General features: G+C 38.1%; 1 long non-coding RNA gene across 1 annotated transcript in view; it reads left to right on the top strand.

Annotated features, from left to right (window-relative positions):
• The first annotated feature begins 1753 nt into the window (after positions 1-1753).
• The window catches only part of LOC137078579 (uncharacterized), a 29254-nt gene continuing 5465 nt past the window's right edge, over positions 1754-25542 (top strand). Inside the window, exons 1-2 of the long non-coding RNA XR_010905315.1 lie at positions 1754-1885; positions 1983-2089. This is a non-coding gene — a long non-coding RNA (uncharacterized lncRNA). The remainder of the gene's footprint in view (positions 1886-1982; positions 2090-25542) is intronic.

Genomic DNA, 25542 nt, shown 5'->3' with positions numbered 1-25542 from the left:
TGTGGAGAATGTGCACCATATAAACTGGATTGACAATGCTTTTTAAATTCAAATTTAAAATACACTTAGGTTTAGTGTAAGCAAGGGGATAGAATGTACAGTATGTTTGTCTAAAAATCAGTTTGTGTTGTGAAAATCAAAATGTGTGTGTTTGTGTCTAATTACAATATTCTATCTATATTTTCCTCTGGTCAGGGTGATTTACATGAGTAGAATATGTTTTTTTAGTGAAATGAATGTCAGCTGTAGCCACGGTTTGTCCTGTTACTCAAACAGTGCATTGCGCTAGAAAGGCCAAGGTCATGAGTTCAGTTCCCAGAGAATGCATGAATGGAAAATAAATGTAGAGCTTGAATTCAATGTGATTTGCTTTGAATAAAAGCATCTTCCAAATGCATAACTATACAATATATAAATATAAAAATGTAGTGCATGATTACTGCCTTGTAAACGTTTACACAAATGACACTCAAGACAGAACTATTAATATCATACATTGTCTTTAAACAATGTCTGAGGACATTTACTTTATGCAACAAATGCTTTTATCTAAATCGACTTACAAGAGAGGAACAAAAGCAATTTGTCAAGGAGCCAACAGTATTCATAATATACAATGCAAGATTTATTTAACAACTAGATTAGGAAGAACACTAAAGAGAATTATTTTATTTTTTAAAAGAAAACTGTATTAAATGAGACATAAAAATACATACTTTTTTCCTAGTAAATATCTGGATGCAAATTACGTTACAAATAGAGGGCATGTTATAAATGTTAAATCAATGTTAAGTTCTAATCAAGAACAACGGTTTATTGGGAGTCCTACAAAAAAAAAAATGCTGTAAAGACTACACCACATATAAAAATACACTATTGCCAAAAGTTTTGGGCCTGCACATGAATTTTAATGACATCCCATTCTTAATCTGTAGGGTTTAATATGGAGTTGACCCACCCTTTGAAGCTGTAACAGCTTCAACTCTTCTGGGAAGGCTTTCCTTAAGGTTTAGGAGTGTGTTTATGGAAATTTTTGACCATTCTTCTAGAAGTGCATTTCAGTCATGATCACTCTCGGAGTGGATAGATTCAATCTGCATTTTATTAGCACAGAGCATGGAATGTACATAGGTTTGAGTTTGGTGGACGAGATCTGCTTCACTGCTGCGCAAAAACCTAATGTTCAGCTTGAGCAAGACAACAACAAGGAAAGGCTGCTGCTGAATGATATAACCCCCATAGCAGATCTCTACAGGTGGTGCTGGGGAGGAGGTGGGATTATAGGAGTTCTCATATTGCGCGGCTTACTGATAGCGGCTGGAATACGATATATATAAAGCCACATAAATGAGGAAGTACCTCTGATTGGTTGCTGTCGTAGAGCTGAAAGATCCAATCAACGATTTATTGAGTTTAATGACTGAACTTTATATTTGTGAGGTTGCTGTTGCTCCCAATTGCTTCCACTTTATTATAATACACTAACAGTTGACCGTGGAATATTTAGTAGTGAGGACATTTCATGAATGGACTTATTGCACAGATGGCAACCAATCACAGTACCACGCTTAAATTCACTGAGCTCCTGAGAGTGAGCAATTCTTTCACAAATGTTTGTAGGAGCAGTCTACAGGCCTAGGTGTTTGATTTTATACACCTGTGGGCATGGAAGTGATTGGAGCACCTGGATTCAGTTATTTAGAGGGGACATTTGGCAATATAGTGTATCTTGGAAATAATGTTCTAAATATAAATAATGTTTACAGTCCTCATTTTTAAATTCCACGTTCTGTTTGTGCTTGTTTCAAGCTTGTAAAGCATTTGAAAAAAAACAATGGAGCCAGTAATCAGCAGGTCTAGTTATTTCTCACTGCAAGAGATGTTGGTGAGTATGCTGTACCTCTACTATGCAAACCATGAGTGTTTTATAATGCTTTTGATGCAGATGTTTGGACTTCATTGCTGGCTGTGTTGATCCACAGGAGGCCGTCACTGCCAATGTTCTATGCAGACCAAACTATGACTTGCGAGAACATGTCATCAACAACAAAGGGCAGGTTGGAGTTCCAAATGGCTGGTTTTCCCAAAGGTTAGAGGATTAGCATTCGAATGTTTTTATTAATGAGCACCAACCCATATATGTCTCTTCCTGCTCTGCATGGATCTCGCAGCAGGTCAGATTAAGGATATGGGGATGGATGGGAGACAGATCTAACAGCAGTAGGGAAAGAAAAAGTAATTAATTGCATTCTTCCATAATTAATGACTTCTTCGTTCCCTTAATCACAAAGCCACATCCTGGGAGTATCAATGGGAACACCATAGGACTGTTTATTTGGAGCATGCTAGGGTGGAGGGCCCCTGCCGCTGAGAGGATGACGACAGGAAGAGGATGCCTTAGTGGTAAACTCATGACAACATTGCTATCACCATTAGATATCATTTAGTGCACTCAAGATGTGAGAGGGAGCCATATATTGCTGCCAAGGAAGAGTTTGTTGCAATTATCTCTGGTTGTCATCTAAAGTATATGTTTACCGAAGGATGTGCATGAGAAAACGTGAATCAGTTTAGCCAAAATCAATCCTGATGTTCATGTTTCTTTTGATTTCCTGCGAGACAGAACTACTTTTTAGCTTAATGTGAAATGGAGAAGTTGCATTTTGTGGCAGCTTGTGTTTGAAAATAATCTCATCTGTACCTGATAATGTCATGAGCCCTTCACACTTTTTGTACAGTACGAGTTGTTTGTTTTTGAGCATAGTTTGCACAACTAACTTAAGGTGCCACACGAGTCTATTCCCTATACTGGACCTAGAAACATCTTCCTTAAGCTCACAATCTTTTTAAAAAAGGGCCGGTTTACTGTTTGGTCACTGTCGAAGGTTTTGCTTAACTTAAATAATTTTACTTGAACAATGACGTTATGTTTGTCCGTGCAAGGAGAAGGAAGTAAATGAGATCTGACACATGATGGAACAGTGACTGACAAGCCAGTTTTCTGGTCACAGCCATGCTCAGGAAGAGCAGGGTGTTGGCAACAGCTTTATTTGTGTTGATGAGTACAGATACAGCTAGAAAGATCCATAGGATGTTAAGTGGAGACTGGGCAGGTGACAGATGAGAACTAATAATCACTATTGAGCAAATATGAAATGTGAAGATTAGATGTCATTCCATTTTAATGTAGTAGTTGTAATATGGATCAGATATATGGTTGCTGTTATGGCTACAAATTGCACAGTATTGCAAACGCTTTGTGTTCTTGACACTTTAAGTAATACAAGTTTACTGTATTGGAGGTCCTGGTATATAGAGCAGTGTTTTTTTTTTCAAACTGGAGTCAAAAGGGGTGTAGGGGTTCACTTTCACCAAATTTGATATCACAATTTCACTCTACTGTATCTATCACATAATTGTAATATTTAAAATCATTTAACAGTATAAAAAAACAGTTATGTAAAGAATAAATATTTTCCAGACAATTTGTGTCAGTAAAATGACGCTATAAAAGCCGATTATTTAATCAGGGGGGAAAAACGAATTAAATAAATTAAAAATAATTGTATTGTCTTTATAATATCTGAAATAAAGACAGTGTTGTCGCTATCGCGAAGAGACACCGTTTTTCCCACCTCATTTCCAAAACTCATTTGTTTAAACACTGTTCCTGAACATTTTAACCTCTGTATTCTGCACATTTTATGAAGAGCAGCTTCCAGAAACTGAGAGTGCAATGCAGGCTACACGGATAAGCTTCTCCTAAAACAGAGCAGTTCCCACTTTGTCAGGACAAGTTTTTGTTTGTGGATCACAACTTAAGTGTTGCTACAATGTAAACAGAAGGCAAAGCTTAGGGAAGCTAGCCATGGTTTTGTGTTCAATTACTGTTTATATTACAATAGTTTTCTGACAAGTAATCATGATTCAATTGTTTATAACTTTGCATCTAAAATGTATTAACCATACCACTCTGAAATCTGTGCTTGCAAAGTCGGTTCTGCGCGATCCTCTAGTTTGTTAACATTCTTAAGTCTGAATCAGGCTCGAAATTGGTTTGAAATTGACGGCATCTTAATAATTAACATCTAAAAACTAGAACTCACAGTTATGGTAAGGGGTGTGACATTTCCAGGACGCGCTAAACATTGCAAACAGCAACAAACTGGGCCAGCTAACCAATTACTGCACATTTCGTATTTCAGAAGGCAAGGCTTCATCGAAGCCTTAACTATTCGGCGCATGTTTTTTTTTTTTGGATGAACAATGAAGCATTAAAGCATATTCTAGAACACCCAAAAACTAAATGAAGACTTCATAAATGAACATAATAGTACCCGTTTAAGACCATATTACATAAGTGGTCTGAATAAACAGCAGCCTCCATAAATAAAATTCAATGAATGACAAGAAACAACATTATGACCTCCATTAAGACAGTATGTGCAGATCACATCTATACTGTTGCAAATTGCGGAGGCAGGAGTTTTCCCTTGCATCAGTGGTGTTGGCAGGGGCGAGAAAGGCCACAAAACCCCTATATCTGCAATCTTTTATTAGACTTTTCACATTACAGTTCAAAGCCTTGTTTCTATTGAAGCGTTTGAATGGAGTTGACTCAAGGACAGAATGACACTTATACTGTCCTCTACCTCACTTCCCCTCACAGCCACAGTTATGGCTTTTATGGACAGAGAAAATGCTGTGTTTCAGAAAGAGGGTGGCAGATTCAGGAGAGTGTTGTATAAAGCTGATAAAACTCAAGAGTTATTAAAAGCCAGGCTAGAGGAGGGTCTGCGAAGTGCAGAGGCTTAGGGGATCTAAATGTGAAGACAGGCTTTGACGGGGCATCCAAGGGTTGATAGCCAATGAGGCATTGGGGGTGGCTGCGCGTGTAAGGGACGTGTCTGACAGTGGGATGAGCTCAATGTAGCTCAGAATCCCCTGCTGCTTGTGTCACCCAGAGGCGACACAACAGAGCCATAAATAAAACAGACAAGAGGAAGCCCAGTCCTTTCCCCTGCATGCATGTGTAACCTCACACACACGTTATGCTAATTTGATTGATTAGCTGGAATAACTTGTGAGACTTAGTCATATCCCCCTCTGAGCTGCTTCTACAGGACCTTCTACAGAGGTCTTCGGGTGTAAACTGTGATCTCACTTTTTTACCCTGGCTTTCAAGATTTTATGGTCATCTAAATGTTAATTTAAGTCTGATTGCGTCCTCTTATCGAAAGAGTTGAATGTACTGCACTTAGAGACATTTGTGGTTGTTAGGCAGTGTGTTGTGTCGTTAAGGCACATCTCCCATCTGTTGCATACATATCTCCTCATCAGCGCTTTGCCACAGTGTTTCATAGGACAAAAGGAGTCAGTCTTTGCACACAAGTAGAAATGCAATCATGGGTTTTCATTTGACCTGTCAAAATGCTGATACTATATTGACTGTTCATTCTGTCACAAAGAACTTTGCCGTGATAGCAGGATATGATGAGCAGAATTTTTGGACATTTGGCTCTTCAGTAATCAGCGTGCCTCACTCTGTTCTAGCTATACTTTGCCACGCTTATTTTTGATTGCTGTATATTCCTTTGCTCTTGTATATGTAATCAACTACTAAATATCACAGGATTACCTCAATTCTTTAACCAGAATATTGACTAAATCAGTTAAAAAAAAAAAAAAAATGCAAAATTTGACTGATTACAAAGCAAATATATATCTTGAACATCTTCTGAGAAATGTAGGATTCTCTCAAAAGATATTTATGGTAGGGTGACCATACTTTTGATTACCGAAAACCAGGACACTCGGCCCAGCGATGAGATTCTTGTAGATTGCCCTAGTGCCTGTCAATTGAATAGCCAAACCAAAAATAATGTTTTTTATCATTTTCAAAAAACAGGACGTCTGGTCACCCTAATTTATGGACTGGCTCATAATAAATAATAATACTAATATATATTATATATATATTTTTTTTTTTTCAGGTGTCTCCAATGTTCTTTAAAATTAGACTTATTTATTATTTTGTGCATTGGGTTGTCAGGCTTTTACTTGATAATTACAAAAAAGGTTTTGTAGGAAGCTGGTGGTTATTCTCCTAAAAGTAGATCACAAACTTTTATGTTGACTTGACAAAGTCTTGTCTTGAAAGTGCGAAAGAATTAAGCTCCCTAGCTATTGTTTTATGTTGTTGATATGTCGTAGCATGTGTCTAGCATTATTGTAAGATATTGCTAGCATGAATTAGCATATTGCTAGCATATTTTGACACAATATCATGAATTAACATGTTGCTAGCATGTTTAAGCTCAGTGGTAGCATGAATGAACATGTTGCTAACAGGAATTAATGTTAGGAATTAATGTTTTAAGACTTTGCGATGACCTAATTATCTAGCATGGTCATGGTCACGTCACCATGTTTTAACACATTGCTAACACGTTTTAACAGTGCTAGCATAAATTAACACATTCCAAACATGCTTTAGCATGTTGGTAGCTTGATTACCATGTTTTAACATTTTGCTAACATGATTTAACTTGCTGATTTAATGATCCGTAAGTCGCATCAGTTAGAGAAGGCATGACAACACAAGATAGAACTGGCTGAAGGTCTGACCTGTGTTTGTTGGTTGTATTTTGAAGAAGAAGAATAATAAGTAGGCCTAGATCAAGCCAACATGACTAGATGTTTGTTTTTTGCTCATATCTGTCATACTGACTTTTGATGGCACTGCCCTTTGGATTCTGTTCTTTTCAGAGATCTGTAATTAAGGCATTTAGGTGTTGATTAGAGCAGCAGGGACAGGCTCAGTGACAGTGATTGTCACAGTAAACAGATCCTGTGTATTGAGCCAGACTCCTCTCTTCCACAGAATCCAGGTGTCACATGGGTGCAGTACTCTATAAATACATCAAACATGGATTTGAGAGAGATGAGAATTATATAATGTGTAATGGATAAGCTCAAACTTTATTTTATTTTTATTACAAACTTTTTTTCTTTTTTGTAAGTTTAGTTTTCAAAAGAACATTCTCCCTAAGTCCGAGTATGCCTACTTCCATAATATATGGTAGGCAAAAATTAAGGTTATCTGAGTAGTATGTCTGAATACAAAGTATTCATAAAACAGTAGACAAAAAGTACTGCTCCCAGACAGATTCTGAAGTGCACATCTACTGGACAGAGTAGTATTGTATAAGTTTTAGCTTTAGTTATCCAATTTATAAAAGTCCCGAAAACAGTCAAGCTCCTGGAGGTGTACAGTGGGTGGAGCTAAAGATTCACTATACATTTGTGTTGTTTACACAATTATTTTTATTATATGCATGAATGTGCCAATTGCCAACAAAACACAGACATTTGATGCAGTTTTACTTAGCGCCTACAGTTTTTGGGAAACTTGACATTGTTGATTTTGTGGTCTAAAAACAAAATTACAAATCTTACTCAAGCAAGTCCTGTGCAGTGCTGCCGGCGACTTTCGTAACCCAAACTAAGCACGTTGATGGGCGTGCTCTTGCTCTCGCTTTGTTGACATGTGAATGCTCTTCCTGGTAGAAGTGCCCATACTAGGAATTCGGCCCTTTTTTCTGCCAAACTCGATATAATTTATACAAGCCCTAAAATAATGTGTCTGGCACAGAAATACCCCGACCAGGGACAAAAGGTTCATTAAAGTCTGCATGAAACAGAATTTAATATCGTCTTTTCTTCCTTATTGTGACGTCTTCAGAATTGATTTGATCGTTGGATCGTTGTCAGTTGCTATTGTTGTGATCTCATGTGAGTGACTGGTTGCTGGAGGGGGGAGATTATTGTGCCGCCCTCACGCCGGTGAATCAGAGAAGAGATGTTGTAGCAAAGAAGAGGGAAAGTTATTTTAATTAAAGATTACAAGGCCACATGAATTTGAACAAGTAAGGATATACACAGAAAAACCATTGCAAGTCTGTATAATTATGACTGCTCATGCTGAGAATGGCAAGCCTTCATCAGAAGAAGAATAGTTGGTGAAAACTGAAATTGACTCATAGGGATTGTCAAACACCTAGTAGGATTTTGTCCAAACAACACAGTGCTACATCAGCAAAGTGACAGCAAGCGTAAATATTCACCTTTGTGGTTGTTTTTTTGTGGAAATGAGGTCTTCAGAGAACTTCACAAAGTCAGATTCTTTTAAAGAGCTGCAATTGCTAAAACTTTAATGAAAGACACCAATGGTAAAATGTGAAAAAATTATGGTGTCATGATCATAAAACCTGGACAGTTAAAGCACCACGATGAACTTCAACATCTGCACTGGCCAGCTCTATCACCTGACTTCAACATGATCAAATTATCATGGGTCATTTTTTAAATAGATAAGAATGAGAAGCTAATTCCTCCCTTCAACATCTCTGAAGAAATTAGCAGTTGTTCTGGTTTAAAAGTAAGAGACACTGTTAACACTGTTAATGAAAAGACAAGCACTGGACTGTGGCAGGTTAGTTGGGAAATAAATGCATTTATTATTCAGAATGCTATAGAAAGGGAACAATAGCAGGTTGAAGATTTTCAAAATGCATAAGCCTTCTACATACAAGCATACTTCTGCATATTATTTTTAAAGAAGGACCTTCATCCTACCATATAAATCTCACCCATGCTTTCCTTAATTGTTGGGTCAGGAAATTGCAGATGGCGGCAGGAACACAGGCAAGAGGATTCTGCCATTTTGTTTGTGTTGCGATAGGACCAGAAGTAAGTGACGTAATGCTTCGCTTACTGGAAATAGGAAGTGTGATAAATAAAAAAGTTAATTGGTTTGAACTATTTTGTGGAAATTTAAGTTTGCCCTACTCAATCAAATGAATTATTTTGAGCATTAGCCATTACAGGGAAGCCCAGATAATTTATTCACTACAAAATCTTCAAAATCAAAAGCAGCTCAGACATTGTGCTAAACTTATATTTTTGTGTTTATCATAAGAAAGAGAATCTTTGGAAGAACATTAGGCTGAGTAAATGCTGAAAGAATTTTAATGCTGGGTGAACTAGTCCTTTATGCTCTGAAAGCTTTTGTAATACTGGCATGTTGAATACAGGAAGTAATTTTGACTTTTGCTTCAGGAATGTGCTTAGAATGGAGCACACTGGACTAATGTGTTGGAGGGATTAAAAGCAGAAATGTGAAGGATGTTTTTTCTTAAAGCATGAATTCTTAAATTAATTACTCTAATATCAGTCCAACACGTATAAGCCTTTTAAACAATGTGCATTTTAGTGTTTACTGCTTGGCCCCATCATGGGCATTACTAGGACCTTTTTTAAAAATGTGATTAACCTTTAAAACATATAAAACTGGCGGCTTTGGCTTCATCCCGTCTTTTAGCCTTCATTAATCATGTGTTCTTCAATCCGCAGCACTGCTGAGCAGAGCACACGTCAGAAGCAGAGGTGTGTGCGTTCATCTGAGCCTCATTGGTCTGTTACCGCTTGTCAATGTCAAAATATTTGAGAAGACCAATCAAATCAAAGTAGAAGGGCTTTGTTCACACAGAAGCTGCTGAGGCTGAGCACGGATCTTAGCAGCACGACTCAATGTCAAATGCAAGATATAAGTAGCTAAACTAAACATTTAATATTTGACAACTGCTTCTTTAAGTCAGAAATGTTAAACAAATGGCACAACAGTTTTCAGACAAATTATAAAAAAATTGTCTAATTTTAAACGTTTTAAATTTAAAATCAGCCTAATGTGATTCATAATGTAATTAACAAACAAGAAATATTAAAGGGTTAGTTCACCCAAAAATGAAATTGATGTCAATAATGACCCTAATGTCTTTCCTCACCCGTAAGACCTCCGTTCATCTTCAGAACACAGTTAAAGATATTTTATATTTTAGTCCCAGAGCATATGCAGTCTATGCCTACTTTACTGTCCATGTCCAGAAAGGGAATAAAAACATCATCAAAGTAGTCCATATGGTACATCAGTTGATTGATTAGAATCTCTTGAAGCATCAAAAATACATTTTGGTCCAAAAATATCAAAAACTATGACTTTATTCAGCATTGTCTTCTGTTCTGTGTTCCTCCAAAAAGATTAAAACTGTTATGAATCAATCAATGATTCGGGTCGCCAATGTCACGTGATTTCAGCAGTTTGGCAGTTTGACGCATAGGTTTGACGCGATCCAAACTGCTGAAATCACGTGACATTGGCAACCAGAATCATTGATCGATTCACTGATTCATGAACAGTTTGAATCTTTTAATAAAATATAAGATATAAAATATCTTGAACGGAGGTCTTACAGGTGAGGAACGACATTAGGGTGGGTCATTAATGACATAAATTTCATTTTTTGGTGAACTAACCCTCTAACAAAGCTGTTTTCTTCAGATTAGGCATAGATGACGATTAATAATGAATGTAGGCTACACAAATCAATATAATTCCATTTGTAGCCTTCGGTAAATAAATAATAAAAAAACTCACATTTGTTCTGCCTTTATTAGGCATAATATTAGTAATGAATGTGTGCATATTGTGAATTAATTTCATAAATTCAGTTACCTTATCCTGGTAGCCTTCAGTAAATTAACGTGTTTAAGCAAATTTGTAATAAAACATAAATATCAGTTAACCATATGTTTACTTTCTTCATTGACGAATATGGAAAGACTATATCAGTCATATCTGCCCACTGATATGGTTTTCAAGCTGTTATCAAATTGTTTGGCCTTCAGAACATCTTAAAAGGATATTGATATTTGCTTTATAAGTAATAGACAGCATATCCTAATACGCATGCTAATAAACTATTAGTTTAAAGTGAACCCTAAACTAAAGTGTTACCATTTTTTCATACCCTAACTAAAATGAAAATCCTAGAATCGCCCCTGGGCCCCATGTACCTCTATTGTAAGTGCGTACCCTTAGTGTATTTAAGGTTTTGCTTTTTCCGGAAATTTATGTTTTTGAGAATTTGTTTGGGAAAATACTTTCTTCGGTACAGCTAATGGTGCACAAATTCCACACTTCAACTTTACAGCCCGGGATACACTGCACGATTTTAACAATCCTATAAGATCTTTATAAATCACACTGTGTGACATGGATCTATTACACTTGGGAACGACATGTATGTTGACTGCATGATGACACCTATTGACTCATAGGCTATGACGCACATTTCTATAGAAGAATAAACGTCATCAGCATACACTAGTGGTGAACAAAAAGACCAAGATGAATCACACTTTTGTATTTGTAGCTTTGTGTGCTGAAAAAAGAGGACACAGCAAAAGAGGAAGGGAAAAGAACTTGAGGTAAGCAAGTTTTAGCGCCATGTCACGTTGATTTCATGTTTCCTTTTTATTGGCTGATCAGTACACTTTAGCTGTAGCAGCAAACACACTGTAAGATGATCATGTTAAATTTCAGACAACGTCAGAAAATTATTGTAGGCTATCTTTGTTCTCAAGACTGTGACAACAGCCGTCTTTGAACCTCTCTCACTGTGACATAGGACCAACGATTAGAAGCCACAATCGCAGAAATCGCCACGTTTGTTTCCCGATGGCAATCTTTCGTCTGGGACAGCTGCAAATAGTGCAACGTGTCCCAGGCTTAAAAGGTTTCTATACTGTTATCCTGGTGTTCAATTTATATTTTCCATAGTCTTGTTCACAAACTTTGTAGCAATTTTTTAGCTATAGCAAAACTTTATAGCAATACCTATTGCTTGTTTCTCAATTGACAACCTTTTTTTTTTAATTAAGGCTACACTCTATTCAGAAATGATCATTCCTATGCCATGTTTCCTTCCTCTACAGTGAGGACTGTTGGAGTAGTGAAGTGTGAAGGAATTGATTTTAACAATAATTTAATGAACATTTACATAATCTTTCCTTGCCAAATGAGCCGCTGTTACAGTTGCACAATGGCTGAGATTAATGAACATTGGTTGATTAATGAATAATAAACCTTAATACACATTAATACTACTTTTAATACACATGATTTTGCTGCCCTAATAACCACTTTTACAATGCAATAAAAAATGCAGTTGTTGGATTAAATCGGATTAATTTGTCAATTGGTTAAAGTTCTATTGCCTTTCTATATAAGCTCAATCCATTTCTTTTCTGATCTCTGGCATTTTTGCCCACAAAACTGGATATTTTCTCTTTTTCTGACCATTCTCTGTAAGCTGTGTGTGAAAATCCCAGCAGATCAGTTTCTGAAATACTCAGACCAGTCCATGTTCAAAGCCACTTAAATCACATTTATTCTCCATTCTGATGCCTAGTCAGCAGATCGTCTTGCATGTCTGCATGCCTATAAATGCATGCTGCCATGTGATTGGCTGATTAGATATTTGCGTTAACAAGTAGGAGAACAGGTGCACCTTATAAAATGGCGGGTGAGTGTGTGTAATAAAGAGATTTATGAGAAATTACCAGATATTCTGCAGAGCATCCTGCGAGTGAAACTTATTAATAATAATAATAATAATAGATTTAATTTATATCGCACTTTTCATTCCGAAGAATCTCAAAGTGCAACAATGGAAAAGGGGAAAAATAACAAAAATGAATAAAAAAATTCAAATAAAGAATAATACAAACAATCAACACATTAAAGCTGTTTAGAAAGGCTTTTAAGACAGAATCCTCAGTTCAGCTTTAAACTGGTCCAGGATCTGTTCTGCTCTCAGCTTACTGGGAAGGTGGTTCCAAAGCCGCGGTGCAGCCGAGCAGAAAGCTCAATCCCCCCCAAAATATGAAGCCTGGTGGTGGGAACTTGAAGAAGCAGGGTGCAGGTGGAGGATTTCGAAGTGATGATTTCCTGTAGATATGGAGGTGCATGTCAGGTGATACATTTATGTGTGAGCAGGAGGATTTTGTAGTCGATCCGGGAGGAAACAGGGAGCCAGTGCAGTGAGTGTAGAATAGGAGTTATGTGATCCTATTTACGGACTCTCATAAGGACTCTTATTGCATGTTTGCCATTTGAAACACATCATGTGCAGTAGTATTGCAGTGTGTCTATCTGATGTTCCACAATAGTCTGGTTGAGAAGTCCAATGACTCTTAATTCAGTGAAATTGAACCCTTCCCCTTGACCTCCCATATCTAATTAAACAGTTCTGTCATATACTGACCAGTGTATTGCCCGTCTAACCTATTAGATAAATGTCTCTATGTCATAATGAAGGTAGTGTCCTTTGATACCATCTCTCTTGATTCAGGTCTATTAGGCTACCAATGAGTTTCATTCATTTCATTTAGCTCTTTTATATTTGCAAAGTGTGTTTCAAGTCTATAAGGCCTTCGGACAGGAAATGGTATTGTAACTCAATTGTTGTGCTGCAGAATTTGATGAATACATCTGCTCTTATGATGCCAAATATACTAGCGGCTTATTCCAGTGATATTACACCATCCGCGACTGACCGATTGCTTCCCAACCAGCCCCCAGAGAAGGGCCTTGGTGCTTTCAACTCCTCTACGCCTTTATTCTTTCGGCGCGCATCTAAAATGGTTAAGGGAAATTGCAATACGACAGGGATCAGGATAGGCCAAGCAATAACTGAAAGTCAGATTGGAAAGGATTAAACTTGTCTGACTGCCATTATGCATTCACTGATTGCAAGAGGGGAGATCAATCTTTACCAGATTTATTCTTGTCCCTTATCTGCGTACTCAATCTGTTCCAGCACTGATGTTGCGCATTGTTTGACACCTATAGGCCACAATTCTTTCAGCGCCCAGTCGGTGGCAGCCAGCGACATCCATTAAATATTAAGATGCCTCTCAATCCGGCAATTATTCATGCCTGATCGCTTCCCAACTGCAAAAACTGGCTCAAAGCTTCATTTTGTAACAATCACCACTGTTCTATGTTCATGTTGGCTTCGGAAACCGAGGTTTAATGTGTCTCCGAGACTGAAGGATGAATGCACCAATAAACAACGTGGTCAGACTTGTGAATAACCAGTAGGCCCTGCGGCTCTCCAGAAGGTGATTTATTGCCATGGCAACGCACGGCTTCTCTAGGGGTAAAGGCCATGGGTGTAAAAGCAATTTCCAGAGCAATAATGCAGCTCTCACCTGCTCATTACTTCTGACATTTTTCTCTTTTGTTTCTTTTTTGGTTGAGGACAAAAGAATTGAGTGCCTATTAAAGACATTATTCATGCAGCTCCATGGACTTCAGATCCATTTCATACACATAGGTATGATTATTGCTATGAAAACGATCGGAGATGTTGCTTAATGGTTTCTGACAGAACACAGTGGAGAACTTCTCCTTGCGCTCTGCCCTTGAAATCTCTCATTAAGCTTTTGCATTGAAGCAGGGGTCATATTGCTCATACAGATATCAAGCGAGCTTTTGCCCACCAAGGGAAATGTCATGAATGCGTTTCCTATAAGTGCGCTATTAAGCGATCTGCCCATTTACCTTGCTGCAAACATTCATGGCTTGATACAAAACTAGCTCTGTTATTAAATTCTTTGTATATTATCTGTGCTATGAAACAACAAAACTTGCAAGTCTTTTTCTAGAAAGGCCGAAGAGGCTGTGATCTGTCTTGGCTTCACCGTTGTTTTTGTATTCACTGGAGGCCTGTCAGTTAGGATAAAGATGTTCCGTGATGCCCAGCATGTGAATAGTTGCCTTTGTAGGGCTGCAGATATTGATGCTTTCGGCTAAATGCAAGTTAAATTGATGTCTTTCACTCGCAGGGTCATGCTGGTTGAGAAAGATGGAGGATATACAGCCTTGACATAAACTAGATCCCTCAGTTTAAAGGTAACAGTGCAGCGATGATGTGTTACCATGGACTGAATTAAATGTCTTTACAGTAAATTTTGTATATATCATACAGCTTGTTTTATTTGTTAGCACACTGAAAATGTCTCATTAAGTTGTCTGTGCAAACAGAAAGAAACAAATGCGCTCCGTATCTGATTGTCCTCTGCCTCATTAGCTGAGTTAAATTTTCAATTAGAGATGTAGCTGATGTCCTCCATGTCACTTCATATTACTGTGCAATATGAGAGATGATGACAGCTTTGTATTATCTCGTGCTCATTTGCAGCTCTCACATTGTTACTCTCAACGATACGCTTAAGCACACACGTTCATTGTTCTAGATCTTTATCAATGCATTGCATATGTGTGGAGTCTGCGGAGTCCCTATATGTGTTTTCATCTTTAGAATGTTCCAGAGGAAATGCTGACAGGTTGTTGATGGCATCATCCCATCACACCCAACGCCTACACTCCACACGCACGTACATACGCAGATACAATACACAACTGCAGACACAAGATTGATGACCATAGGCTTTCCAAATGGTTGTCCCTCTATAATAGACAACTGACAACCAAGCTGCCCAATGCATGATGATTGGATTATTGTTATAACACACAATTATAGTAAACAGCCTTTCCTATATCCATAAATCACACACCACCTAGATATTATATCATATGGCTGTGAATGCTGTTTTATTTTACATTTATTTAAATCTCTCACTAAAGTTATATTATTTGTGTGGTTTTAATATTTTCAACCCACATTAAACAAACAAAATTGAGCCATGTTGTAATTAAACAAATGGTAAAATAAATTGTCCGGAAGTGAAAGGAAGATTGTGGCCGAAACCGGTACTGCAATCACTTTCAAATGACTGTAGGGTGGTGTTTCCAAATTTGTTATAGATTATATAATAGTACATTTCACGTATTGAGTCTCAACAGACATCTAGTCTGATGTCATTTTTCAAGCCTCATCAAAGGTCCTGTTTACACATTAAGATGTGTTTTTGTCGATCGAATAGGCTAATGAGATGCATTCCCATTTACACCTGGTATTTTAAATAGTTTCTTTTGTCCACTTTCAACCACTTCTGTCCTGATTTCTTCGAGGGGAGGGTCTATGGGCAGGTAGGTAAATATATATAATTTTTATATATTTTTTTCAGATCTTTCAATCTAATGGACAAAATTAGCCATTTACAACGAACAATGAAAACATCCGGAGACAACAGAAAAACATACAGAGAGCATCAGCTTTAGTTTCTGCTGTGAGTGCATGTTAGAAATATGAGAATATGAGAGAACTTTGTGCTTGGCACGTTTTTCGTCTTAACCAAACGTGGGTCTCCAGCCAACAAAATTTAAATCCAGTTTGTCTAGCACGGTTCCCATCAAAGTTTATTTTGACAGCAAATTTTTATTTAATTTTAGTCAAAAGCTGCTTCTGAAATCGCGTACTGTCTAAATAGGTACTACAGCTGAATTTTAACTTACTTTGTGACCGTTAAAAAGTATGTTCCATATAGTCAGTGATGGTCTGTTGGTGTGATGGTTTGATCAAATAATGCTCTTGATTGAATAACTTTTACAACTTTTTCTCCAGGAGTATAATGAGTTTGGAAATGTTAGAGAAATGCTTAATTGACCCAATTTAACTAAACCCATTAGATTTTAGTTGACTAAAACTTAAACAACGACAAATTCGTAACATGACTAAAACTAGGCCTAAAAGGCATTTCAGTCAAAAGACTTTTTCAGATTTATCCATATGTCTACTCTTCTCTTTCTCCCAGACATGTACATTTTTTTAAACGTTTTGTGAGACATGCAGGAAGTGTATGCCAACCTGTATGTCTTGTTTTTATTCATTGATAAAATTGTCTATAGATTTTCATCACAGTTTTTGTCATTCAAAACAAATTAACACTGCTTCCCAGGTCTTTTGTGGCTGTTCGAACACATTCGACCACATGAGTGTCTACACTATGAAAGCAATCTGGTCAAATGCGTTTTCGACTACCTCTGGAAGTGGTCGAATGTGGACCGGCTCAAAACATTTAGTTAACAGTTAAACCCTATTTAGCATCGTCCACTTGTTTTCCTGTGTGAGAAACTCTATGCATGCATGTGTGCTGTTTTAGTTATCAAGGAATTCTCGGTAGAAAGCAGAATGTCCTTGAGATGTTCTCTTGAGCAGAGTGTGTACAGTACCAAATCATCTTTTTTTTAATTATTAGAAATTGCATCATAACTGTTTTTACATTATGTGCTGTGATAATATATTTACAATAGGATCTAGCTTTGAGATTTCATTTTACAAGTCCATTGTTGCAAGCTACACATTGCAACCAATAATTGCCAAAGCAAATCTATGAGTATGTGATTAAATCCCTCTAGCTATCCGTGTCTTCATCTTTCAGCTTTTCCATTTAGGCCCCACTTGGATTGTAGTCCATTGTCTCATCCAGTTGTTGAGATTGAAATGGACAATTCTGCCTGCAAATGAGTCTATTACAGGCTGATTCATTGGAGGCTTTGGGAAGAAAATAACAACTCTTTGTGTCTGTCTATAGCTTCACTTGAGACATGATGTGATGGGCTCACACCTGAATCTGCCAGCTTTTGTTTAGCTGTATCATCCAGGGGAAGTTGATAGAGATTATAATATCTTCTCTATTAGAGACTTCTGGAATCACACACATATGTGTGTACAAAATCCATGTAACAATTCGTTGTGGCTAAACAACACGAACAGCACAAAGAGATTCAAGGAAATGGTATTTAATAAACTCAACGATCACTTCAGGAAAACCACAGGAGATATAATAAGACTAACCACACTTGCACATAAACATAAATGAGACTGAACACTGAAGAGAAAGAACTCAGGGCTGAAATACACAGGGAGAGATAATCCGCTGAACAGAAACAGGTGCATGGAACTAATTAACAACCAAGGGAACTTACTAAAAACACAGAACACTGGGAACAAAGTACTAACTGAAAGCAAATCCAAACAGTGAAACGAAACAGAATTAAACATAAACCTGTCAATCCCCTCTATGTATCTCTTTTTTATTCCAGTATAAGTTAATGTAAGATAGTTATAGAACTGTCCTAAGTAATTTACCGTACATACTAGTTTCTTAGTTAAAAAATTGGACATGAACCCCCTATTTCAATTCAAAACTTGAATCCGATGAACTCTTTATTACGAGCATTATTACCCCGTCCATTATCACCAGTTTGATTCATTCATGCAGATTTGTGGATGAGTTGCAGACATGAAAGGCAGGCATTATTGCATTGACCAGGTAATCAGCCTTCTCTCATGTGACTTAACGTGTGTTTCAACACGTAGAACACAATGAGCTTTATTAGGAAAGCAAAAGAGATGACTCATTCTAAAGCTTTATTATTCACTGTTGAATAGAGTTACTTTACAGAAATTAGTCATTTATACATACATTTCAACTATTTTGAAAAATATGTGTATGTTGGTTCTGTTGTGTTTTGCTTAAAATTCTACTCAGATGAGTTTACCTGGAGGGATGGAGCACTGTGAGTGTCTAGTAAAAAGGCTAGAGTTGTGTTAATCATTTATATGTGACCCTCATGCAGTGGCCACTTGAGGCAGCATCTGGGATATTAATTTAGAGGTTTAGAGGTTATATTATAATGAACCTTAGTTGTATTGTAATAAACCTTTTACTTTTCATTATATAATAAATGACACCCTCTCCAATTATCAGGATTTTTTTCATTTTCCTTTGAAGTCTAATTGCAAGATGCATGCACGATCCAAATTGATGTCTGGTGTAGCGTCCATAATCGTGACTGGGACTGGGAAGAAAATGCTGTCAAATGTCCTTTCAAACAGCCATCTGAACACCTCCCCCCACCCCCTCAGGGATGAGAGTTATCTCTGTATTGTTGGTCTCTCACTCAGATGGGTGTCACACAGAGAGCTTGAAAGCTTCAGAGAAGCATTGCCTCCAGAATTCACTCTACATGTGTGATGCCACTGCTGGGATGTGGATGGGGTTCATAAAGCCATGCTCTCTCACACAGAGGCAAGCAACTAGAGCATCATGGCAGAGGGAAGTGCATCTCTATGGGAATGATGAGAGGTGCAGATGAAGTGGGTGGGAAAATCAGTATGTTAGTATTCAGGGGGTTAGAGAGCATAGTGAACTCCACAAATAATGCATTTTCTATTTAAATATATTTAAAATAAATAATAATAATAATAATAATAAAAAGTTTTAATCCTGTTTAGCAGCTATTACTCCAGTCTTCAGAAAGCTGATTAGGTGCTCAGTTATTAAATTTATTTTTTATTTTTTATTACTCAGTTAGTAATGATTGTCCTTTTTGTTATTAACAATGTTGTTAAAAGTTTTTGCTGTTTAATATTGGTGTGGGATTATTTTTAGGATTATTTTTGACGAATAGAAAGTTTAAAGACCAGCATTTATTTAAAATAAAAATATTTTGTAACATTATATGTTTTTACTGTCACTTCTGAACAATTGAATCCATCCTTGCTAAATAAAAGTCTTAAATTCTCCTTCTTTTTTAATCTTGTTACCTTTTAAATGGCAGCGTATCATGGTTTCCACAAAAATATTGAATGGCACAAACAAAAGTTTTCAACATTGATATTAATAAGAAATGTTTCTTGAGAACTAATTCAGCACATTGGAATGATTTCTGAAGGATCACGACACTAAGGACTTATTTTTGCCATCAAAGTAATAAAATACATTTAAAAAAATAACGTTATGACCACTTTCATAATATTGTATATATTTGTTTTTTAACAAACTTTCATGTGTCTTGCACTGAGAAGAGGCTTCCGTCGGGCCACTCGTGACCATAAAGCCCCGAGTGGTGGAGTGCTTCAGTGATGGTTGACTTTCTACACCTTTCTCCCATCTCCTGACTGCATCTCTGGAGCCACAGTGATCGTTGGGTTCTTCTTTACCTCTCTCACCAAGGCTCTTCTCCCCCAATAGCTCAGTTTGTCCAGACGGCCAGCTCTAGGAAGGGTTTGGGTCATCCCAAACGTCTTCCATTTAAGGATTATGGAGGCCACGCTGCTCTTAGGAATCTTAAATGTAGCAGAATTTTTTTGTAACCTCAGTCAGAGCTGTTCCTTGCCACAATTCTGTCTCTGAGCTCTTCAGGCATTTCCTTTGACATCTTGATTCTCATTTGCTCTGACATGCACTGTGAGTTGTAAGGTCTTATATAGACAGGTGTGTGGCTTTCCTAATCAAGTCCAATCAATATAATCAAACACAGCTGGACTCAAATGAAGGTGTAGAACCATCTCAAGGATGACCAGAAGAAATGGACAGCACCTGAGTTAAATATATGAGTGTCACAACAAAGGGTCTGAATAGTTAGGACCATGTGATAATTTAGTTCCCTTTCAGTCAGTACACTCCGACTTACGTCAGTACTGACGAAATGGGGGGGCAGCCAGATGCCTTCGATCTCAATCAAAATGATCCAATGGCATGAAAATGCCATGGGTCTGCAGAATCTGCATAATGCAACTCCGCCCCATTGTGTGGGTATAAACGGCGTTGTGGGTACACCTGTGGCTCGCACAACTGCTCTTCAGCCTTGGGAGCCTGAATAGAGCTTCCCAACTGTTCAGCTGGTTCGGCCACAGGTTCGGCTTGCGATTTAGTACGCACAGCCTCCTCCCCGGTTTAACTGGGAGTCCGCTATACCATGGCGTGTCGCATACGTTGTGCGTGTGGAGGTCGATACTTTACTGGCGAGGGGTGCGGTCAAGATTGCCCTCCAGCCGAGATGGAGTCCAGCTTCCAGAGCCCTGACTTCATGGTACCTAGTAGAAGCGATGGGTCACGACCATTCCTGGACCTCTGTATCTTGAACTGAACCCTTCCTAGGCTTCCATTTTTAAGATATTCACAGAGTAATGCGTTTTCTGATTCGTTTGTCCACTGGATTGGTCTGCAGTGCTGACCTGAAGGAAGTGTGCTCATGTCTCCAATTTCCCAAAACCAGATCGTCTCTTCGGTGAGTCTTCGGGAAGCAGGCATACCGGTACACAGTTCTCTCATGCGGGTGGGCCTGTCACCTCGCGGCTTCACTGAAGTTGTCGAGGTAGCCCTTCTGCCACTCAGGCACACAGGGTTCGCTTCCTGGGTTTTCTCGATGACTGGCTAATTAGCTCACTCTTGAGACCGGGCTTTGCGAACACAGGGACCTTTTGCTCTAGCGCTGCCTTCAGGTCATTTGAGGAAAGGGTAAACTCTTCCCTGAAGAGTGTCGACTCGGTCGCTATGCATGCATAGTGCGAATGTGTGCAGTCATTGCTGACTTGCCTTCTCCTTCAGGGCAAGAATGCGGTTCCACTGAAGTTATTTTCAGAGGCTCCTGGGGCATATGGCATCCGTAGCCACGGTAGCACCGCTCGCGTTGCTTCATATGTGACTGATTCAGCACTGGTTTCGCGATCAAGTCCCGAGATGGGCATGGCACCAGGGCACGCTAGGGCCCCAGTGCCTCAGGCCTGTCGTCATACCTTCACCCCATGTGAACCTCATATTTTTACGGGCTAAGTTCCCTTAAAAAGAGTTTCTGGCAATAGGCTGGGGTACCATGCACAATTGACAATTTATTTCAGTCCAGCAGACTAGTGCAATGTTTGCCATTAAGTGTAGCAAAAGCATATTTGTGATATTTGAGGCTCGATGTGCTGCGGTGATACGCAAATTCCTTGTTGTATAGCTTGCACACAACCATGCTCTTCTCGACGCTTCCATCCTTTCGTTTTTTAAAACAAAATTTCCCATCCACGGGGCCAAGCAAAGCGGTCTCATCGGCTTCTTCGTTCATGTTCACACTGGTTTGTTGTTGTCGTGACTCGTGAGCGCTGGTTGGTGTTCCAGTATAATCGGTCCGTCAAAACTCATTCATTGAAAAACGTTCCGCGGTGCAAAAATAAGTGTGGTTAAAATTGTTATTTATTTTTTTGCGTAATTAATTAATAATAATATAATATAATATAATATAATATAATATAATATATATATATATATATATATATATATATATATATACACATACATATATATATATATATATATATATATATATACATGCTACTACTGCTGGCTGTAGTCTTTAGCCTTTGGGCAAACATTCCTCCTATGATGCAAAAATCGTCAATTTGCATCATAGGAGGAATTTTTCCAGAAATAAAATGCATAAATCTCTTGTCTCAGGGGGATATGAGGGGGGAAAGCACAATCATTTGAATATACTCCAGGGTTTCTACTGATACAAAGCCATATACTAATCGCTGAAGTAACCCTTTGTTTAAGTTATACAATATCATAAGGAAGAAATGTAATTCTCATTATTCCTCATGTTCGTGAATAATCTCAAGGCGTACAAAAAACCTCATCAAGTTCAGCTCTATCACAAGTGTTTTGTTTTGTTGTCAGCATTATAATTTTTCGTAGGTGTCAAGTATAACAGTGCATAATACATTAATCACCCTAATCCCTTTTTGGGGGTCTTTCCATGTCTTTTTAACCTTTAATGATTAGCTGTTGTTTGATATATTTGCTATTTGCTGTGTAATTATCCCTACAGATCTGTTAGGTTAGTGCTAAAATCTTTGGTAAAAGCACAGGCAGATAGTTCAGCTAATGGAGTTCTCCATTTGCAGAGTGCGACATGTGAACCTTTCAAAATCTGACACTGTGTCCTTATGAGATGCGTGTCTGCCACAGTTCTCCTGTCTCTTCTTTCTTTCACCCATCCTCTACCCCAGTATGTGTACTTCAGCTATGCTCGATCCCTCTCTCAAGTGTTATGGAGACAATTATAGCTCTAATAATGCTCAGATTTCAGTGCAGAACTGCTCGTTCTGCAATTTTGGATGATGCTGATCTAAAACTTTAGGGAACAAACCTTAAAAGGGTGCATTTCATGAATAAAATAGTTTTCCTTCAGTCCAAAAAAAAAAAAAAACCTTTTATTGCAACTTTACACTGAAAAAAAAGTCTTGCTCCAAACCATTGGATTGCTGGTGTTAATTCATTAATGTGGGCTGTGACGGTGGCAGTTTTTTACCACCGCGGTGGTTATTGATCAACCACCGGCGGTGGCACGGTGTTTGTGGGGTTCGGGGTGGGGGATGAAACAAACTGAAACAATGAACTAAAACACTGCCCTATAGCCTACTTATCACACAAACATGAAACATATTTTTAAAGAAAGCTTTAATGTCTGCTTTTAAATAAAACAATTCATTAAAATATATATTGTGAGATTTAAAAAATGAGGCTCAAACATCTGTTAACAAACGTGCGTGTTTACAGCACGAGTGAAACACAGCCTGCTAACACTGAAATAAATAAAATAAATATCAGAGATAAAGTGAAATAAACGGGTAAATAAGAAAGTTAAATATTAAACTATAAATCGTTGCAACTTTCAAACAGAATTCGTAACATGCAGGGGAATAAAAACTGCGGAGCGGCGCGTTCTCCACCACCAAATACGTTGCCACGTCTCTTGTCAGCATTTTCCACTTGTCACTCTCTCGTTTGTATTTGGCCTGTCTGGCAATCTCCAATCTGGCCTCTCCAATACCAACCTCACCACCAGCTGGGCGTTTGCGTTCACGGGACATAACATGTACAAACGCCGATGGATGACATGATTGGAGATGGCTCTTGAGATTTGATGTGTTCGCCCATTTAACACATATTTAGTTTTTACAAATCCGGCAAATGGCTTCATCTTTATTTAAAGGTTCACCTTTTTCGTTAGGCACAGATCCAAAATGATCCCAGATCGGCGATGTAGTATTTGGTTTCCCAACCAGGTCCATTGCTCAACACAAAATTAATTTGCGGAATGCAGAAAAAAATGGATTTGGCCGCGCTCAAACTGGAAACGCCATATATGGCGTGTGAGGTAGAATTAGTGAATTAGCTATTTTATACGCTAGTCTAAAAAACGCAAACAGCTAAAAGGTACAGGTTATAAATAGCAACTGCTATTGCAAAGGCTATATTCTATACAAAACTTTTTTTGCATGTCATATAGTGTGTCACGTCACATGCACACTACCGCCGGTGGCACCTCACCACCGCGGTGGCGATCCACCACCGCGGTGGCACGGTGGTCATGGCGACCGTCACAGCCCTACAGATATTTGCGTGCTAAAATTTGGAGAGGGCTCTCTGCTAGCTATCCCATTAAATGGCAGTTGCTTAGTTAGCGCATACAGCCCTGAAAATACATGCCATGGTTTCTATATAAGAAGTCTTTGCAGTTTATTGAAATGTTGATTGATGGAGATTATAGGGTTAGTTCACCCAAAAAGGAAATGTCATTAATGACCCACCCTAATGTCGTTCCACACCCGTAAGACCTCTGTTCATCTTCAGAACACAGTTTAAGATATTTTATATTTAGTCCGACAGCATATCTAAGTGTAGGCACACTATACTGTCCATGTCCAGAAAGGGAATAAAAACATCATCATAGTAGTCCATATGTGACACCAGTTAGTTCATTAGAATCTCTTCAAGCATCAAAAATACATTTTGGTCCAAAAATAACAAAAACTACTTTATTCAGCATTGTCTTCTTCTCCGCGTTTGTTTTCAAACCTTAAATAAAGATTAAAACGGTCATGAATCAGCTTATGCCCCTGAGACAAGAAATATCGTCAATTTGCGTCATCTGTAAACATTTTGGCCAGAGGCTAAAGACTACAGCCAGCAGAAGGAGCAATTTCCACGTTTTCAACCCGCGCATGGGGGGTGGAAGATCGCACTCACAGCACTCAGCTCACAGCTATTCATGTAAACGGAGCTATGCTAAGCAATGTAAGTGTTTTAACTTCTCAAATTAATTAATATTAAAAGTTAAGCTTCCAAAGGCATGAACTGAAAACGCGCCAGACTGAACCTGAGTTGTGAATGTATATACTGCGAGCGTTTACCTCAGCTCTAGTCACCTCATTCAGCTCATTCATCACGGTGTAATCTGACTCCTGCAGCGTTTTTCAGCCGGAACTTTTTACTGCGCCGAGTCGAAGTACTCTCAGAAGTGCTATTCCGCCATACATTATAGTTCTCTTAGAAAAGCGCCAAGTTTTTATTTTGTCACCATACTAGGTCGTTCAACTATTCGTGTAACTGTATTTAAATAGGGAAACATGGAGGTGTTTGGTCGTTTCTAACTTGATCTGTGTTTGGTACCATAGTGAATGAACTGGGCTTAGTGGGCTAAGCTAAATGCTATCAGATCGTCACCGTGCGTCAGAGCGATTAAATGCACTCACTGAGAGGAGAGAGGTATGTATCAACTCGTTTTAGTTAAGGGAATAACATAGTTTAATATGAAAAAGCGGTGGAGTATCCCTTAAGAATAATTTTATTCTTAAGACTGTTTTGTGAATCTGGCCCCAGCTTTCTAAGATTTTTTTTTTTTTTTTTTAGAATTTTGTCACTAGGAGCTACTCTTTACATTAAGCTTTTTCATGAATAGGCTACGTGCCCATATTTATAATGAAATAATTTAAAAATATGATTTTAATCATGTCATAATAAAATATAATTTATTGTTACTAGCTACTGTAAATCCGTATTGAATTATGAGATCTTCAATGCTTTCAGAATCTTAACGTTTTAAAATAAATTTGT

This window comes from Pseudorasbora parva, chromosome 6, assembly GCF_024679245.1.
Source record: "Pseudorasbora parva isolate DD20220531a chromosome 6, ASM2467924v1, whole genome shotgun sequence".
Lineage (NCBI taxonomy): Eukaryota > Metazoa > Chordata > Actinopteri > Cypriniformes > Gobionidae > Pseudorasbora > Pseudorasbora parva.
The sequence above is the reverse complement of the archived record's forward strand: the minus strand, read 5'-3'. Positions and strand labels throughout refer to the sequence as shown.